This window comes from Podarcis erhardii (genome assembly GCF_964252035.2).
Source record: "Podarcis erhardii genome assembly, chromosome: 5".
Classification (NCBI taxonomy): domain Eukaryota; kingdom Metazoa; phylum Chordata; class Lepidosauria; order Squamata; family Lacertidae; genus Podarcis; species Podarcis erhardii.
This window is the reverse complement of record NC_138509.1, coordinates 96,256,091-96,274,581: the sequence shown is the minus strand read 5'-3', so window position 1 is coordinate 96,274,581 and position 18,491 is coordinate 96,256,091. Positions and strand designations below refer to the sequence as shown.

The 18,491-nt window shown below is 43.6% G+C and overlaps 1 long non-coding RNA gene across 1 annotated transcript; it reads right to left on the bottom strand.

The window, feature by feature from the left end:
• Window positions 1–4,847: 4,847 nt before the first annotated feature.
• LOC309342426 lies at window positions 4,848–8,030 on the bottom strand. The gene is made up of 3 exons (XR_014156802.1): window positions 7,805–8,030; window positions 6,935–7,420; window positions 4,848–6,493 (listed from the first exon to the last, which is right to left on the bottom strand). It is a non-coding gene; the product is annotated as an uncharacterized lncRNA (long non-coding RNA).
• Window positions 8,031–18,491: the final 10,461 nt, after the last annotated feature.

The following is an 18,491-nucleotide window of genomic DNA, read 5'->3' as shown; positions in this document are numbered from 1 at the left end:
GATTGTGGAAACTATCGAGGCATCTCTCTATTAGCTGCAGCCAGCAAATTCTTGCAAGGATCTTAGCAAACCGTCTCTTAACAATATCCGAGGTGACCCTTCCTGAATCCCAAAATGGTTTTCGGCCTTCTAGGGGGACAGTGGACATGATTTTCACCGCTCGACAGCTTCAAGAAAAATGCAGAGAGCATTTATTGACCTGACTAAAGCTTTTAACACTGTAAATCATAATGCCCTGTGGACTGTCCTTCTGAAAATTGGCTGCCCAGATAAATTTGTAAACATCTTTCGGCTCCTCCATGATAATATGACAGCAACAATAGCAGATAACAATGGCTCTCAAAGTGAACCATTCTCAGTGGGATCAGGTGTTAAACAGGGTTGTGTTATTGCCCCAACTCTGTTCATTATTTTCATTGCCATGATCCTACACTTTGTCGAAGGGAAACTCCCCACTGGAGTAGAAATCATATATCGAACAGATGGAAAGCTCTTCAATCTGAGCAGGCTGAAAGCAAAGAGTAAGGTTACCGTAACTTCCTACATAGAGCTTCAGTATGCTGATGACAACGTAGTGTGCACACACTCAGAGAATGACCTCCAAACCATCCTAAATATCTTTGCAGAAGCTTACGTAAAGCTTGGCCTATCACTCAACATCCAAAAAACCAAAGTGCTGCACCAACAAATACAAAATAACCCCTCTGCAGTGCCACAAATCCAACTCAATGGTGTAACGTTGGAAAACATTGATCACTTCTCCTACCTAGGCAGTTATCTTTCCACAAGGGCCAACATTGATGTCCAAATCAGGCATTGCCTGAGCTCTGCGAGTGCGGCTTTCTCCCAATTGAAGTGCAGAGTGTTTGAGGACTGGGACATTCGCAGGGAAACCAAAATGCTTGTTTACAAAGCTATTGTACACCAACCTTACTGTATGCCTGTGAAAACATGGACTGTGAAAACATGCCTGTGAAAACATGAGGAGACCCAGGGCCAGGGGGTGGGGCAAGGCAGGTGGAAGGAGGCCTTGCCTGATGGAGTCTCCCCCCTCACAGTTCTTCCTCCAGGCACTGCTTCCTTATGAGGAGACCCAGGGCCGGAGGGTGGGGCAAGGCAGGTGGAAGGAGGCCTTGCCTGATGAAGTCTCTCCCCTCACCTGTATAAGAACTAGTATGAAAGAGGCCTCCCAGCATTGTCACAGGCCCATATAAGAACAGCGTAGACAGTTGGGCCTGATGGACATTGACTGTTCCCAACCCTAATCCTGCAGAAAGCCATCTAATTAGATTTTAATTTGTTTTTAGGAGGTAATTTAATTATTGTTTGATTTTATACCAATGTTATGTACTGAAGTTCTCACCCTGGGCCAGCAGGGGGATACTGTAGATAGTTATGCAAATGAAGGATCAAAAGTGACGTTCAGTGATTGGATAGTTTTAGAAAGTTGTTGCAGTAACAAGGTACTGGAGCTCTATATAAGCAGGCTGACTGAGCCCTTCAGTTCAGTTCTGTTCTGGCCTCTGAAGAAAGAAGAGCTGTTTGAAGAATTGCTGTGTCGTCTGATATGTTCACCCACAACTTAACATTATATATTTGATGTTAGCCACCCTGAGCCCATTCTCGGCTGGGGAGGGTGGGATACAAATAAATGTTGTCTATTATTATTATTATTATTATTATTATTATTATTATTATTATTATTCAGCATAGTCATTCAGTTTCATAAGCTGCTCCTACTTTGTTGGTAATCCTTCTTCTTTCTACATCTGTGCATATAAAGTTCTGGCTGCTGCTGTCGTGTACATAAATAAGCTAGTCAGCTGTCTCCGGACCTCTGTCCCCATTCCTAGCAAAAAGGCTTCAGGGTTTGTTTGTTTTTGGAATTATCAGTTTAAACATCCTTTTCACTTCATTATATGTGTTTTCCCCAAAACCCTTCACCTTTTCACAGGACCACCACACATGATAAAATGACTCTTCCTCCTGTTGACATTTCCAGCATGTACTTGGCACTTTCTTATACATCTTTGCTAGTTTTTATGGTGTTAAGGGCCACCTATACATCATTTTCATATAGTTTTCTCTCGCTGTCCTCCTGGCCATCATTATCATGTATATTGCTTGTTTATCACCTCCGGGGTTGCCAGATGGCACTCCTTTTGTAGTTCTGTTTTGTTTACCCCAGAAATATGTGTGCTTAATTAGTTTTGGTAGTTTAACTTTGTCCCTACGTGGGGTTTGTTGAAATGCTCAGAAGAAATCTGATTGGTTCTTACAAAGTTCTTTTGTGAATAAAACGACCTGGGCCGAGGGGCAGGGAGAGATTACTATAGGCACCCTTCCCAGAGTCTTGCTGGTTCAAGCCTCTGTGTGTATTCTTATTAATCAGAGTTCAATCCTTCCTTTACTTTGGGAACGCCTCAGAGAGAAATGTGGGATCTTTCTAGAGCACAGGTAATGCCCAGCTGCCATAGAAACATATGGTTAGGAGTTTGAAGGTGTTCCATACCCCTCTAATCCTTGGATCCTGTAAGTGTTAGGATTTAATTAAGACTTCTAATTCTTGGACTAGCCAGGCCAGCCCCTGATAAGGAGTTAGGCTGGGTGAAGAGTCATTAAATGGCTCGGTGTGTGAATGAGGCCTCCTCCCTAAACAGACAAAGCCAGAGTTTGGAGCAGAGCTGAGCTCCAGTGATGGGACTGAGAGGCAAGAGAGAGAAAGCCATGCCAGGACCAAGACCCTCTTGAGGTGTTAATTCTGTGAAGCCCTCTAATGTTTTTAATATTTAATGCTGTATTGTTTTTAATACTTGATTGGAAGCCGCCCAGAGTGGCTGGGGAAACTCAGCCAGATGGGCGGGGTATAAATAATAAATAATAAATTATTATTATTATTATTATTATTATTATTATTATTATTATTAATGTAGGCTCAGGTTTCATATATGTGTAAATATGGCATAGCTGAGCAAGAATAACTTCTTCACCAAGTTAATTTTATATCACAATTTCAGGGATCAAAAAGCTGGTTGATTTGAAGTGAATGTGTTTATCTTTGCCCACAGATTTAACTACTGTTCCTGGCAGAAAGAGAAAGGGTGCACTGATTTATATATTTGCATAGTGATTCCAGGAAACACTTAATTGACTCTTTCTCAATTGGCACAATGGGTGTGTGGCCTAGATGGACAGATAAACAACTGAGTGGCAATTGTTGTCAAGGCTCTGTCAAGGGCGGCGGTCTCCACCATTCCTCCTCAGTCTCGTCCCCCTCAATTGTCAGCCTTGCACATCTGCTTGACTTTTATGAGTGGAAGGTTCCACTCTCTGAACTGAACCTTATGAAGTGTCTGCAGAACCTGGGGCTGAGCTGTTTAAATATTTGACAGTGGAGATCTTCCCTTAGGAGACTTGAGGTCCGAGAGGTAGACACAAGGAGTTTAAAACCCTTTGAGGTCTTGCAAAGGGGGCTTGTTTCATAGAATCATAGAACTGGAAGGGACCACGAGGATCATCTAGTCCAGTGTTTCCCAAACTTGGATCTCCAGCTGTTTTCAGACTACAGTTCCCATAAACCCTGACCACTAGTCTTGCTATTTAGGGATAATGGGAACTATAGTCCAAAAACAGCTGGAGATCTAGTACAACCCCACAAATGCAGCAATCTTTCATCTAATGTAGGGCTCGAACTCACAGCCTCAACTGAGCTATCCCTGTACATGCATTCATTTTCAATGAGCCTTCAATTCTTCCCACTTCCTTCACTGAAATCAGTTTGGGAGACAGATTTGGGGTGAGACCATGGCAGCTGTCAATGGGCAAAACTATGGTCTACTTGCCCCTTTTAGTTCTGTCTCCACAAACATTCAGGAGAACTGCCGGTGATTTCTGATTCTAGTGTACTTCACTCATATGACTAAATCTTGATCTTCCTTATGTTGGAGGGATTGCAAAGAGAGAGGGATGTATGGGCATATGTGGTGGTCCTGTGAGCATGTGCACAAGTTTTGGGAGTGGATATCAAAGGAAGTTGCTGAAATTATTGGGAAACCTGTTGTTGTGGAACCTAAACTATGCTTGATATCTGTATTTCACAAGGTAAATGCAAACCTATGATGCAAACCCTCTTGTGTTTCTGCTCAATGAACAATAGTCCAAATGTGGAAAGAAGCCTTCAACTCGCCTTAACATCTGGTTTAAGAAGGTCATGTGCATAGCTGGAGTTGTTTCCTGTTCTGGGCACCACAGTTCAAGAAGGATGTTGACAAGATGGTGCAGAGGAGGGTGACCAAGATGATCCATGGTCTGGGAACCAAGACTGGTGAGGGAGCTGGTTATGTTTAGCCTAGATAAGAGGAAAATGAGAGGAGATATGATAGCCATCTTCAAATATGTTGATCGGAAGGTCGATGGTTCAAATCCATGCAATGGGCTAAGCTCCCATTGCTCTGTCCCAGCTTCTGCCAACCTAGCAGCCCAAAAGCACACCAGTGCAAGCAGATAAATAGGTACCGCTGTGCCGGGAAGGTGAACGGCATTTCCGTGCGTTCTGGTTTCCATCACGGTGTCCCATTGCACCAGAAGTGGTTTAGTCATGCTGACCACATGACCCAGAAAGCTGTCTGTGGACAAACGCCAGCTCCCTCAGCCTGAAAGCGAGATGAGCACCGCAACCCCAGAGTCGCCTTTGACTGGACTTAACCATCCAGCGGTCTTTTACCTTTACCTTTTTACCTTACACGGAGGATGGAGCAAGCTTGTTTTCTCCTGCTCTGGAGGGTAGAATCTGTACCAATGGATTCAAGTTACAAGAAATGAGTTTCTGACTAAACATCAGGAAGAACTTTCTGACAGTAAGAGCTGTACAACAGTGGAATGGACTCCTTTGGGAGGTGGTGCACTCTCCTTTTTAAGGAGAGTTTGGATGGCCATCTGTCATGGATGCTTTAGTGGCAATTCTTGCATTACAGACGGTTGGTCTGGATGACCCTTGGGGTTCCTTCCAGCTCCGCAATTCTATGACTCATTGGAAATTGTAATAAATGCCCATCTTTGTTCAGCTATGATATAAAGGGACCACCATATTACATCAAATTCAGTTTTCTTAGCTATCCCTCAAACCACATAATTTTGGGTGGCCCTTCTTTCCTCTAATATCACATCCCACAGTTTATCTAGCCAACCTTTCATCCAGCAGTCTTCCAGTGACCTACTATCCTCAAGTGTGCTGCTGCCGGGAGTAAAGACACCAGGTCACATTGGATTAACTTTGCGTCAACATAAGATGGGATCATTCGAAGTCATAAGGCTGAGTCGGGTGGGATGATTTAATTCATGGTGGCTGAGATTTTAGCAAATTATGCACCCCAAAGTCCTTAATGTAACAATACTTCTACCAGAGAAAGCAAATACACATTGCTTGTGTCTAGGCAGACTAAGTTTTTGTTTTGTTTTGTTTTTTAATTCATTTTTATTGGGTTTTTCATTTTTACAATATCTGTAATCATTACATTACAGGTACATTCAAGTTTCAATTTCCCTCTTCCCTGCTGACTTCCCTCAACTTCCATCCCTGGTTTATTACATCTCATATTACATTCTGCTGTTTATATATACTTCTATATTATCATACTATTAAGTTTCTTGTTTTCTCATAAATAAAATTGCAAGTGTTTATTTAAATCCTGCCAATGACTCTATTTTTTTTGTTGTTTCTGCAAATATGATGTAAAAGGTTCCCATTCTTTTTCAAAGTCACTATTGTCTTTTTCACGTAGTTTATCTGTTAACTTTGCCAACTCTGCATAGTTCATCAACTTCTCTTGCCCTTGTTCCTTTGATGGTATTTCTCCAGTCTTCCAGTTCTGTGCTATCAGAATTCTTGCTGCTGTTGTTGCATACATAAATAATGTCTGTTTTTCTTTCGGCAGTTGTCCTAAAATTCCTGTCAAAAAATCTTCTGGATTTTTTTAGTAAATGTCATTTTAAACATTTTTTTTCCAATTCATTATATATCATTTCCCCAAAAATTTGAATATTCTTACATTCCCACCACATATGGTAAAAGGTATCTTCCCCTTCTTTACACCTCCAACAATTTGTTCTGTTTTATACATTCTTGCCAATTTTGTTGGTGTGACATACCGCCTGTACATCATCTTCATATAATTCTCTTTTAACAATATACAATCCTAAACTTCAAATCAACTTTCCAAAGTTTTTAAAGCAGATTTATGATGCAGCGTAAGGCTTTTTTATGTTGTAAACTGCCCTGTGATTGTCAGTGCGGTATATACATTTCATTAATGATATAATAATTTATCCTATGAACTGCCCTGAGACCTGTGGTTATAGGGTGGTATGCAAATTTAATAAACACACAAACAAGCAAGCAAACAATTCTTGCTCAGGCTTACACTTCCTATTTCTTCTTTGACTGTAACACAGAACATGCTTTTCATTCTGAATGAGTGCCGGGCGAAAGTAGCTTCTTAACTGTCAGGGAACTGCCATCAGAGACAGAGGTGGAGGGAAGGCTCCTGAGCAATGCCGGAGAGGGTCCCAGCAGGGAGAGAGGCAGCCCAGCTGCTGGGGAAGGAAATCAACGTAACACCAGGAGAGAAGGGGGGCAGATGGGGGAATCAGAGAAAAGGCTCCAGGACTCTTCAACGGAGACTAGTGGGGAGAGCACGGGTGCTCCGCTGCCCACACCCTCCCTGCGCAGAAGACTTCCGCGCAGGGAGAGTAGGAGGAGACTTGGTGTCAAAGAACTTTTTTGCTGGAAGAAGTTTAAGAAACGCCCACTGACGGATGCTGCCAGCGACTGAGACAGCCACGAAGTGAAGGGCTGTCCAGACAGAAAGGGTTCAACCAGGCAACCAAGCCAAGAGTGGTGGCAACTTACGCATGAGCAACCCCCTAGAACCATTACATTAACATAGGCACAAAGAGAGAGATAGCACAAGTTCCTTTGCACTTGGCAACCGGCAGGGATTTCTCACTGCGTGCTGATAAGCATTGCATCAAATGGATTGAGTTACCAATGAACTATATATAGAATCTGAAGAAATAAAACCCTCTGACTCAGCCTTAGAAGACTGGAGGACTGGGCTCAGCAAATAGGGGTGAGATGTGTATGTGCCCGCTAGGGATGATGGGAGTTGTAGTTTAAAGACCCTGAAGGGTGGCAGCTTGACAAAGTATGGAACAGCCAATTGCCAGCAGCACACAACTCACATAGTTCCACTTGTAGTCTGAAATGAGCCTTTTTCTCTTCACTGCTCTATTGAGTAGTTTGAGACAATAAAATGATAGTGGCAACCCTCCAGATCCCCATACTTTAAAAAAATAATAATAATAATTCATTTTTATTAAATTTTCCACTTTAACAATCCAATAACGGTAAAGGTACCCCTGCCTGTACGGGCCAGTCTTGACAGACTCTAGGGTTGTGCGCTCATCTCACTCTAGAGGCCGGGAGCCGGCGCCGTCCGCAGACACTTCCGGGTCACATGGCCAGTGTGACATCGCTGCTCTGGCGAGCCTGCACCAGCGCAGCACACGGAACGCCGTTTACCTTCCCGCTATAAAGCGGTACCTATTTATCTACTTGCACTTTAAGGGTGCTTTCAAACTGCTAGGTGGGCAGGAGCTGGGACCGAAAGACGGGAGCTCACCCCGCCGCGGAGATTTGAACTGCCGACCATACGATCGTCAAGTCCTAGGCACTGTGGTTTTACCCACAGCGCCACCCGCGTCCCCAACAATCCAATACAATCACATTAAATATTCCAAATTATACATATACATATCAAATAATCTGAATATTCTGCCAGATTATAAACAGGACTTCCCATGCTTCAAGTTTGGAGGGTTCTGATCATCTCATATCTCTACTGCTTTTCATAGTCACTTCTGATGGTTCCTCTAATTCTTCCTGTTGTTAACCTTCGTTTTTTCACGGCCTCTGAGTTGTTCCCACAAGCAACTTGAAACAAGCAATGATGTGTTTCTGTGTGGATTTTATGTCTATGATCTCACACACTGGTGTTTCTGCTGAATCAATCCAAAGGTCTTTTCGCTGCTGGCAGCCACCATCTTCACTCAGTTCCGATGAAATCAAGTCTAAGTGTCTGCTCATTAATTTCCCCAGACCGGTTGCATCAAACATTAGCCTTTCCAGGGGAGATTTACCAAATCAAACTGGAAATACAAATATAACGACATATTAAAGGCTCACCTCCCTCTATGACTATTTGTAGTTCTGCAACTCCATCTTGACTTCCATAATGGCGGATTTCCAAATTAAAATTGCGACACAGCTGCCACATAGATTCTAGGAAACTGTCTGCTTCTGTCTGATGAGATTCTGCTTCTGTCTGATGTCCACACCCTGGAGAATCTTTTATCCTCTTCCAAGCAAATCAAAGATCAAAAGCCTTAATTATATAGTATTATTATTTCCAAACAGTTTATAATTTTAGAGCCATATTATATAAACAAATACAAAACTTTTCAATCTCGCTTGTTATAGTTAATGTAAACAGCTCTTCTGGTTTTTTTTTTTTTTTTTTTGCCAAATATTATAATAAAGCAAAGTACAATAGTAAGAGAGGCTTACCCCCCCCTTTCCGTTCTGTTCCAACATACCAACTTAGATGTTAATCCTTCTTCCACTCAGTCTTTTTTTGGCACCTCAGTGGCTGGCTTAATTGGCAGAGTAATTTCTCCCTCCTCGCTCGAAGCATGTCCAAACCTTAAATCCAATTTTTCATCTTAAGAAATGGAACTTGATTCGCTCGCAGAGACAGCGTCCAGGAGAGCCAGACTCTCTCAGGGGCTTTCCATCCAGTGCCCCCAGCCCCTCCTTCCTTCCGAATTTGGGGCTGGTTTGTTGGGCATCCGCGGATGAGACTGTGTCTTCCCATACCCCCATGAAGATTTTGGGAGGCTGATTACTCCCATCTCAGCCTCTAGGTACCCCGTGGGAGCTGGAGTGATGGAATTTTCAGCCATCTTCCATGGCGCCTCAAGCGGAAGTCCCAGATCCCCATACTTTAGAGGCTCTCAAAGTGTGTCAGGCTGGGGCTGGTGGTGATCTGCTGGAGGGTCTCACTCCCACTGGCTCCTCCTCTGGCTGGGGCTGGTGGGACTTTCTGTAAACACATGGAGGGCTCCAGGTTGGATAAGGCTGTTTTGCATGATACTGGGATGCAAGACAAGGTTGTACAAGCCATTCCTTTGATTCCCATTTCAACATTGAGTAAGATTGATTTGATTCCCTCCACCCTGTTCCCATTCTTTATTGTCCACCCTTGTTCTCTCGTGAATTTATTATTATTATTGAAATCCCTGGATTTCATACACAATCTTATCTACATGTAAAGGGTAATAATGATGATAATAATAATAACAACCTTAAATAATAATAATAATAAATTTTATTTATATCCCGCCCTCCCCAGCCGAAGCCGGGCTAAGGGCGGCTAACAACACCAAAACAGTGCAACATTATAAAAACATTATAAAAGTTAATTAAAATCCAAATTGATGGCAACCATAAACTAGAGTTTTGTAAAGATTGCCAAAGGAGGGGGTCAGGCTGCGCACTGACCAAAGGCCTGGTTGAACAGCTCTGTCTTGCAGGCCCTGCAGAAAGATGTCAAGTCCTGCAGGGCCCTTGTCTCTTGTGACAGAGCGTTCCACCAGGTTGGAGCCGCAGCCGAAAAAGCCCTGGCTCTAGTTGAGGCCAGCCTAACGTCTCTGTGGCCTGGGACCTTCAAGATGTTTTTATTTGAAGACCGTAAGTTCCTCTGTGGGGCATACCAGGAGAGGCGATCCCATAGGTACGAGGGTCCTAGGCCGTATAGGGCTTTGAAGGTTAAAACTAGCACCTTAAACCTGATCCTGTACTCCACCGGAAGCCAGTGCAGCTGGTATAGCACCGGATTAATGTGATCTCGCAGCGAAGACCCCGTAAGGAGTCTCGCTGCGGCATTCTGCACCCGCTGGAGTTTCTGGGTCAGTCTCAAGGGCAGCCCCACGCAGAGCGAGTTACAATAATCCAGTCTGGAGGTGACCGTCGCGTAGATCACAGTGGCTAGGTCAGGGCGAGAGAGGTAAGGAGCCAACTGCTTAGCTTGGCGGAGATGAAAAAATGCCACCTTTGTTATAGCTGCAATCTGTGCCTCCATGGAGAAGGAGGTATCAAAGATTACACCCAAACTCTTAACGGACGGTGCTGGCACTAATTGCACCCCCGCAAGAGATGGGAGTTGCCCCCTCAATCCCATATCATCCCGTCCCAGCCAGAGGACCTCTGTCTTCGAAGGATCTAACTTCAACCGGCTCCCACGTAACCATCCAGCCACAGCTTCCAAGCATCTGATCAGTGTGTCTGGGGCCAAGTCAGGATGGCCATCCATCAACAGATAGAGTTGGGTGTCATCAGCATACTGATGGCAGCCCAGCACAAAACTCCGGACAAGCTGGGCGAGGGGGCGCATAAAGATGTTAAAAAGCATCGGGGAGAGTATCGCACCCTGGGGCACTCCACACACCAAGGAGTGGCGGGATGACAATTCCCCCCCCAAGCGCCACCCTCTGTCCCCGACCAGAGAGAAATGAGCACAGCCATTGAAGGACTGTGCCCTGGATCCCCACGTCGGCCATAATAATAATAATAATAATAATAATAATAATAATAATAATAATTTATTATTTGTACCCCGCCCATCTGGCTGGGTTTCCCCAGCCACTCTAGGCGGCTTCCATAAAAACCAAAAATACACTAAAATATCACAGATTAAAAACTTCCCTGAACAGGGCTGCCTTAAGATGTCTTCTGAATGTCAGGTAGTTATTTATCGCTTTGACATCTGATGGGAGGGCATTCCACAGGGCAGGCACCACTACCGAGAGGTGGTGGTCCAGGAGTTCGTGATCGACCATGTCGAAGGCTGCTGACAGGTCTAGAAGAATCAGCAGCCCCGACCCGCCTCGATCCAGCTGCCTGCGAAGATCATCTGTTAGGGCGACCAGAGCCGTCTCGGTCCCATGACCAGCGCGGAAGCCGGACTGGAATGGATCCAGAGCCAATGTTTCATCCAGAAACCTACCAAGCTGTTCAGCAACCGCTCTGTCAATCACCTTACCCAGGAATGGAAGATTCGAAACCGGGCGGTAATTGGATAGATCTAAGGGATCTAATTCAGACGTTAAAGACTGAATTATACTAAATAATTGCGCCGGGTGAGAGCTAGCGGATGCAATGGAGGCCGAGAAGTAGGACTTCTTAGCGGCCTTCACTGCCACCTCGTAGGTTTTCATAAAAACTCTATAAGATGTTCTTGAAGCTCCGTCATGGGCACCCCGCCATACTCGCTCTAGCCGTCTGAGGTCCCGCTTCATTTTCCGGAGCTCCTTGGTAAACCAGGGAGCCCGGTTTCTGCGGGGTCGCAGAGGGCGCTTAGGTGTGATCTCATTGATGGCTGCCAGGAGCTAGGTATTCCAGGCCTCAACAAGCTCAGTCAATGAGTCGCCAGGGGGAGAAAGGTCCCGCAAGGCTTGACGGAATCTATCAGGGTCCATCAGCCTCTGCGGGCGAGCCCAAATCGGCTCGCCACCTAAGCAGGGTGGGGGTGGAACGTCAATCCTGGCTTTCAGAGTGTAGTGATCAGACCATGGCACCTTCATCGAAGGAAACATGATCACATCTATACCGACGCCAAAGATCAAATCTTAAATATTAATTGAAACTTATACTTATATGTGCTCTTTTCTTACATTTTCAAACTAAACAAAAATAAACCAAAGTAGAATCAAATAAAGTAACCTATGTTAACATAGACTTCCTGTCATTTCCCAATGTACTTTACATTTACAATATTGAATGAAACAAAATAAAAAAATTCCTTCCAGTAGCACCTTAAAGACCAACTGAGTTAGTTCTAGGTATGAGCTTTCGTGTGCATGCACACTTCTTCAGATACACAATACAATACAATCACAATACAATACACAATACAATACAATCTTTAAATAATCTTCCCAACAATACTATACTAGCTACTATGGATGTGGAATCTCTGTATACCAATATCCCACACAACGATGGTTTACAAGCTATAAGGAATACCATTTCAGATAAAACCACAGCGGACTTTGCTACCAAACTCTGCCAATTTGTCCTTACCCACAACAACTTCAAATTCGGTGATGACCTGTTCCTTCAGATCAGCGGCACAGCAATGGGCACCCGCATGGCCCCACAGTATGCCAACATCTTCATGGCGGATTTAGAACAACGTTTCCTAAACTCCTACCCACTCAAACCTCTCTTGTACCTGCGATACATTGATGATATTTTTATCATCTGGACACATGGTCAACAGACCCTGGACACCTTCCACCAGAAATTCAATGATTTTCACCCCACCATCAACCTAACAATGAATCAATCTATGCAAGAAATACATTTTTTGGACACTACTATAAAAATACAGGATGGGCACATAGACACCACCTTATACCGTAAACCAACTGACCGACAAACATATCTACATGCCTCTAGCTACCATCCCAAACATACCAAACAGTCCATTGTATATAGCCAGGCACTACGTTACAGCCGCATCTGCTCCAATTCTACAGACAGAGACTCTCACCTAAGAGATCTACAGCAAACCTTTTTAGAACTAAAATACCCAGCAGATGAAGTTAGACAACAGATCAACAGAGCCAGACTGATACCCAGAGAGAACTTGCTGCAAGACAGACCCAAAAAAGAAAATAACAGAACACCTCTAGTCATCACATACAGCTCCCAAGTTAAAACAGTACAACGCATCATCAGAGATCTACAACCTCTCCTGGACAATGACAGTTCTCTTTCTCAAGCTCTGGGAGGAAGACCTTTCATTGCCTCCAGACAGCCCCCCAATCTTAAACAACTCCTAACCCACAATAATACTATAACCAGACTTAACACGGACACTGGCACCAGAGCCTGCAATAAACCCAGATGCCAACTTTGCTGCCACATACACCCGGACAACACCATTACTGGCCCCAACAACATCACACATACCATCTCGGGACTATTTAATTGCTCATCGTCTAACATTGTGTATGCCATAAAATGCCAACAGTGTCCTTCAGCTCTCTATATTGGACAAACAGGCCAGACCTTACGCCAAAGAATAAATGGACATAAATCCGACATCAGGAACCACAAGACAGAAAAACCAGTAGGAGAACACTTCAATCTCCCAGGACATTCTATACAAGATCTCAAAGTAGCTGTTCTATTACAAAGGAATTTCAGAAATAGACTGGAAAGAGAAGCTGCTGAATTGCAACTTATCACCAAACTTAAAACTATGGAGAGACCTGGTTTGAATAAAGACATTGGATTCTTATCTCATTATACATGACAAAGCCATTTTTCACCTGTGTATCTGAAGAAGTGTGCATGCACACGAAAGCTCATACCTAGAACTAACTCAGTTGGTCTTTAAGGTGCTACTGGAAGGAATTTTTTTATTTTGTTTTGACCATGACAGACCAACACGGCTACCTATCTGTAACTGAAATATTGAATGAACTTAGACTTATTACCTTACTCTTAATATATTTTCTAATACTTTCTTAAAACACATCGTAGCATTTTTCCTTATTTATTAATATTCAATTTATACAAGGGTCATTCAGAAGCTGCCATAGATGTTATATTGTTATTATATTTTTGTAGGTATTTCTTGAACATATCCCATTTTTGAGTAAATGATTGTTTTGTATTTCCCCTTAACCTATTTGTCAATTGAGCCATTTCTCCATAGTCTAGTAACTTCTTCCGCCATTCCCTTACTGTTTCCCCCTTTCCAATTTGATGCAATTAGTAACTGGGCAGCAGCTATCGCATATAAAAAGATTTCTCTTATATATCTCTTGTGCAATTTTTCAGTAACCAGCTTTGAATTCTTGGAAGAATTTAATGCTGTTACATGACAGAGTGTACAAGACATTTGTTTTTCAACTTTCCTAGATTTCTCAACGAACATAACCTGCATGATTATTGTGCATTATAGGTCTAATGGTTGTGGCTGTGGTTGCGAAACCTCCCACATACTGTCTAAGGCTGCGGTCGGGAAGGTTTCCCTCGCCTGGGCCAGTTCACTCCCGCAGAGATCACTCTGTGGGTTGGATCGCATCTGTGCAGATTTTCTGATGCAATTTTCGGCATCTATGGAGAAGCAATTTCTGGCACCGCAGAAGCAAGTCCCCGCTCCTTGCTGCACCGGTTTAGCGCAACATGCGGGGACTCACCGAGCAGGCCGCTTGGTTCGGGGGCGGCTCCTGGGCCATTTAAACGACCCCCTTGGGCTGCTTGTGGCCCATGGGCCACAAGTTGCCAACCCCTGCTCTAAGGTGAACCAGCAGTAAATCACATCATTATTAGGCTAATTGAATTCTTTACTTTTTTTTTTTTTACTATACAGCTGTAGCCAGCAATTTGGAATTTTTATTACTTTGTTCAAAAAATTCTCTTTTCAAGAAAATCAAAACAAAATAAAAAAATTCCTTCCAGTAGCACCTTAAAGACCAACTAAGTTAGTTCTTGGTATGAGCTTTTGTGTGCATGCACACTTCTTCAGATACACTCTGTCAGTTCAGTGTATCTGAAGAAGTGTGCATGCACACGAAAGCTCATACCAAGAACTAACTTAGTTGGTCTTTAAGGTGCTACTGGAAGGAATTTTTTTATTTTGTTTTGACTATGGCAGACCAACACGGCTACCTATCTGTAACAAGAAAATCAAATCTCTCTGCACTGTTTCCTTATCTTTATTTTCTAACTCCTTCCTTTTGTAATTGTGCATAACTTCTTTTATATTTATCATTAATATATTGATTTTCCAATGTCCTAATTTCTTCCTTTAACTTTTTCACCGCTTGTTGTTGTTGTTTTTTCAATTTACTGGATTCCCTAATACCAATTTCCCTCATCACCACTTTCATTGTATCCCATATTATTGCATGAATACTTTGCCCCTTCTCATCAATCTCCCATATGTCAAATAATTCCTTTCCTATTTTATTTACTGTTTGACTATTATTGACGATCTTTGTATCTAACCTCCATCTTCTGGCTTCCTTATAATCTTTATTTTTAATACCGTATTAACCAATGTGTGGTTGGTTACCTTTACAATATTATTCCAATTTCCGTATTCATTATTTTATATATTAAGTTTTTTGAAACGAAGATATAATCTGTCCTGGAATGGGTCTTATGCATTGGTGAGAAGAAAGAAAATTTCTCTCCATACACGTTTCATATCTTTCCCTTTCACAATTTTGGCTGATCCTCTAGTGTTACTACATCTTTCCTCTGGAGTAGGATTTGACTTACCGGTTTGTTTATCAAATACCATATTGAAATCTCCTGCCATAATCATATAGCCCTTTTGAATATACTCCATTTCCTTAAACACTTAATAAAAAAATTCCATCTGACTTTCATTAGGACCATAAAAATAAATCATAGTGTATTTCCCCCCGTTATTGTTCTCTGGATTATTATCATAATCATCAAACCTTTACTGGCATCACTTACAAACATTCATAATAAATAAGCCAGTGCAATCTTGTCGTCATTTCAACAGTACAGTCATTTGCCCAAGGGAAGAAGAGGCGAGCAATCTGTTTCATCTCTGTGGGTTTCCAGCAAGGGCAGGATCCTGCAGCATACCGGTGACAAAAAATCAAATAGAGGAACTGGAGGTGGTTGGAGGGTGGATGGAGGCTAACAGATTGAGGTTGAATCCTGACAAGACAGAAGTACTGTTTTTTGGGGACAGGGGGCGGGTGGGTGTGGGGGATTCCCTGGTCCCGAATGGGGTAACTGTGCCCCTGAAGGACCAGGTGCACAGCCTGGGAGTCATTTTGGACTCACATCTGTCCATAGAGGCACAAGTCAATTCTGTGTCCAGGGTAGCTGTTTACCAGCTCCATCTGGTACGCAGGATGAGACCCTACCTGCCCAAGGACTGTCTCACCAGAGTGGTGCATGCTCTAGTTATCTCCCGCTTGGACTACTGCAACGCGCTCTACGTGGGGCTACCTTTGAAGGTGACCCGGAAACTGCAATTAATCCAGAATGTGGCAGCTAGACTGGTGACTGGGAGTGGCCGCCGGGACTACACAACACCGGTTCTGAGAGATCTGCATTGGCTCCCAGTACATTTCTGAGCACAATTCAAAGTGTTGGTGCTGACCTTTAAAGCCCTAAACGGCCTTGGTCCTGTATACCTGAAGGAGCATCTCCACCCCCATCGTTCAGCCCGGACACTGAGATCCAGCGCCGAGGGCCTTCTGGCGGTTCCCTCATTGTGAGAAGTAAGGTTACAGGGAACCAGACAGAGGGCCTTCTCGGTAGTGGCGCCCACCCTGTGGAACACCCTCCCTTCAGATGTGAAGGAAATAAGTAGCTATCCTATCTTTAAAAGACATCTGAAGGCAGCCCTATTCAGGGAAGTTTTTAATATTTAATGCTGTATTGTTTTTAATACTTGATTGGGAGCCGCCCAGAGTGGCTGGCGAAACTCAGCCAGATGGGCGGGGTATTAATAATAAATTATTATTATTATTATTATTATTATTATTATTATTATTATTATTATTAATGAGTTATCACCAGCCTAGCAAATATTCATTGTTCCTCATTCATTGCTTGTGCACAAATATCCGGGACCGATTTCTTGCAGTTCTCCTGTGTGTTTCAGAGACGGCAAGGGATTAGCTGAATAAACTATTTGGTCAGATCTATGTTCTGAGCTGTGAGTATATTATTTGATAAAGGATGAGCTGTTATATGCCACCCCAGTCTCTGTGAGCGCTACAAGATTCTAAGGGTTGCAGGCACACTATAAACAGGAAATGAACGCATAGCCACTGTGGTTTTAAACCCGTTCATTTCCTGTTGATGGAAAAGCTGTTGATGTTACGCATGACCTGACCTGCTCCTATGGATCAGATAAGAAACTAAATAACTGATCAAGCCGGCCGTAATGAGGTCACCACAGGTGTCCTGTACTAGCCTACACATAAAATCTTCACAATTTTCTATTTCCTTCTGGAAATAGTCCTTTTGAAAATAGCAGGAGTAGCAAGAAGGAGCAAATAATTTACTCGATGAATATTGAAGAAGGCAAGCTGCCACCTGGTGTATACAAAGTACAAAACTGGGTTTGCTAACCATCTGAAGGCAGCCCTGTTTAGGGAAGCTTTTAATGTTTGATGTATTACAGTATTTTAATATTTTTTGGGAAGCCGCCCAGAGTGGCTGGGGAAGCCCAGCCAGATGGGCGGGGTATAAATTTATTATTATTATTATTATTATTATTATTATTATTATTATTATTATTATCTTTAATAATCTAAATCCGCATCTCTTTGAAATTATACAGTCATACCTCATGTTGCGTCGACTTCAGGTAATGTCTTTTCAAGTTGTGTCCCACGGCAACCCAGAAGTACCAGAATGGTTACTTCTGGGTTTCACCGCTTGCGCAGAAGCGCTAAATTGCACCACGCGCATGCGCAGACATGGCACTTCTTGATGCGAACACTTCAAGTTGCAGATGTGCCTCCGGGAGAGATTACACCCGCAACTCGAGGTTCCACTGTAGTTGCTATCCCTCTGGATTTTGACATACCATATGTGTTGCGTGGCAATTCCCCTCCCCCCATGTGAAATGAAGACACCGGACACATTATTTAAGGTTAATGGGCATAAAAGGCCACAACTTTACTGATTACAGGAATTGAAAGGTATTGGCCTTAGGCATTGGCTCCTATCGACTACCCGGCATGGAGACCGGGAAGGGTTATCCACAAGCCGTGGGAGTCCTGTTGAAGTACGCCAACTAGGATCCCACGGGTGTCACCGCTCGGGGGCATGCCGGAGGCCCTTACCTCCCTAGGTTTCGGACAAGGCAACGCCCCCCCCCCCGGAGTCCTCTACCGGACTACCCTTTTCCTTGGGGGAAGGTGATGGCGCTTCCTTCTCCCCCTTCATTTGCATAACAATTACCCCTGCCAATGCCTGACCGCCAATCGAGCAAAGCTCGCCGCCAATACCTTCAAACCTGTAACCAACTCCTAATCCCTGCTATGATGTCCCCCAACCAGATATCATTTCCAGCATCTGACAGATGCACGCCATCCCATCTGTAGAGGGCCTCGTTGCTGTACTGGATGCCTGGGTGGCCTATGACGCACCCACCCAGAGCCGCCACTCTACGTGCCACAGCCCGCTCCAAGACCTTTCTTGCTTTATTGATTCCAACCGGGCTCAAACTATCCCTCCATGTCCTCCTCTCGAGCAACGAGGACCACAAGACGGTAATGTTTGGATAAGCCGCCATCAGATCAGCAAAATCGTCAAAAATGTTCCATCTCAAGTCTATAGCTTTGCGGTACGCTAG